Genomic DNA, 2,742 nt, shown 5'->3' with positions numbered 1-2,742 from the left:
GTATATATATTTTATAATTTTATATATAATATATTTTATATATATATATAAAATATATATTTTATATATATATTATATATATTTTATATATAAAATATTATATACACAAACAAACACACACACAAAACCACAAACAATTTAAAATATATATATTTTAATATTTTATAATATAATATATAAAAATTATAAAAATTTTATATATATATATATATATATTGGGGTGTGTGTGTGTTTTGATTTTACCACTTTTATATATTATATATATTATATATAAAATTATATATATATATATATATATTATATATATAAAATATTTTATCCCTATTTTATATACAAAAATTATATAAATAACATATATATGTAATATTACAAAATTTTTATATAAAGTATATACATACATACACACACACACACACAAACACACACACACACACACACACAAAAACACATATCTATTTTATTATCTATATTGTGGTTTTGGTGTGTGGGGTTGTGGGGTTTTGTGTGGGGTTTGTGTTGGGGTTTTTTGTGTGGGGTTTGTGTGGGTGTGGTGTGGGGTTGTTGGGGGTTTTTTGGTTTTGTGTGTGGGTTTTTGGTGGGGTTGGGGGTGGGGGGTGGGGTGTGGGGGGGGTGGGGGTGGGGGATTTTTGTTTTTGTTTTGCCCACTTTTTTTGTGGGTTTTTTATAGATAGACAGATAAAATAAATAAAAATAAAAATTTTTGGTTGTATATTTAAAAAAAATATATGTTTTACCCCACGCACACATATTTGAAAAATTAAAAAAATACACACATAATTTTTATATAAAATTCTAATCAATCACAATTACTATAAGACACAAACACACAAAAAAAGGATAATACAATTATATTATATATTATAATATTATATATAAAATATATATTATATTAATTATATTATATATATATAATTATATTTTCATATAATATATATTTTTGTTTGTGTGTGTGTGTGGGTGTGTTTGTGTTTTAAAATTAAGGTTTTATATATATAGAAAAATATTTTAGAATATATATAATAATATAAATAAAATAATATATATATATTATATATATATATTTTTTTTTTTCTTTTTTTTTTTTTTTTTTTTTTTTTTTTTTTTTTTTTTTTTTTTTTTTTTTTTTTTCAAGGGGCCCTTTTCCCAACGGGGAACTTTGGCCCGACCCATGGTTTTCCCCTTTGTTTTTCCTTGGGGCAATTTAGACGGGGGTTTTTCCCCTTCCCTTCCCCCCCCGGGTTGTTTTTATCGAGTCACCATATCTATTTACTGGGCCCACTGATTTGGGGTTTGGGCTTTGGCCCCCCCAGTGGCAAAGGGAAAAGGGGAACAATCGGGGTTTGAAGTTTTTTTTCCCCCAAGGAAAAAAACCCCGCCCCGGGCCCGGGGGATTTCGAACCCTCAAAACCTCAGATTCCCGTCTTTGCCCCAGCCCGGGGTGTTAACCACTCCCCGCTTTGCAAATTGGTGTTTTGAGTGCATAAATGCACACATGCATGGGCCCCGCGCGCATATATAAGAAATTTGCGCATTTGAAAAAAAAGAAAAAAGAAAACATTTTCCAGTTAAAAAAAAACACTTTTAAAAAATGGGAAAACCGTGGAACGTAAGGAAAAAATGAAAGAGATGGGTAAATTAAAAAAAAACCCATACTGTCTGTAACGAAATGGATAAAATACAGCATTCAAATATAGGAATCAGTGGGGAAAAAATTTGGGAAAAAAAAATGGAATTTTAAAAAACTAAAGAAAAAAAGGGCCCAGTTTTTTTTCGGGGAAAAAGAGAAGGAAACCCTTGGGGAAACGGATTTTGCTATTTTTCTCACAAAAAAAAAACTGAAAAGTGCACAATTTGGGGTTTAACCAGCCCTTTTAAATGTGCATTTTAAAAGTCAGAAAAAAAAACCCCCCCCCCCCCCAAACCTCTTTAACATTAAAAATTGTAAAAAATGCACGCCCCAAACCCAAAACATTGCAAGTGATAAAGGGAAAGGGAAAAAAAATTTTTATAACACCCCTCCAAGGACCTCAACCCCAAAAAGTAGGCAAAAAAGGGATCTAAAAAAGGGAAACCCCTGGGGGAAAAATTGGGGCCCCCTTTTGGAGATATAAAGGGAAAAGGGGTTTTAAAAAGATTTTATTAAAATTCTGCAGTAAAAATAATATATTTATGGGCCAAATTACATTTTCCCCAAACACCCCCCCAAGACCCAAATTTTTACACGGGGTTTTTTCACCCGCCCAAAAAGAACACGAAAACCAAAATTTGACTACATTGTTTTTTTGGAACCAAAAAGGAAAAAAAAGTTGAAAAAAAAAATCCCCAGGGCCAAAGCCCCTTGGGGCCGACGGGCAACAGGGGCCCACCAACTACAACTTTTAAAACCCTTTTCCAAAATAAAAAAAAAAAAAAAACCCTAAAAAAAGATGGAGGGGTTCCAACACCACCTCTAAAGCTGGGGAACTAAAAAAACTCTTGAAAACAATTCCAAAAATTATTTGCCCAATCAATGGAAGAGGGTTAAAAAACACCAAATGGGGTGGGGGAAAAAAAGGGAAAAGAACTCCTTCTGAGGTGCTCAAAAAAATTTTCCCCAAAACAAAAAAAGAAAAAATTCCCCCCTGGATATCTAAAAAAAAAAACACTAAGTGAAATTGAAAAAAAAGGGAAGATCCCCAAAAAATAAAAGGGGGTATAATAAATCCAGTTGAAGAATAAATT

Source organism: Penaeus monodon, chromosome 41 (genome assembly GCF_015228065.2).
Source record: "Penaeus monodon isolate SGIC_2016 chromosome 41, NSTDA_Pmon_1, whole genome shotgun sequence".
In the NCBI taxonomy this organism is placed as follows: Eukaryota; Metazoa; Arthropoda; class Malacostraca; order Decapoda; family Penaeidae; genus Penaeus; species Penaeus monodon.
Note: the sequence above shows the minus strand (reverse complement) of the source record.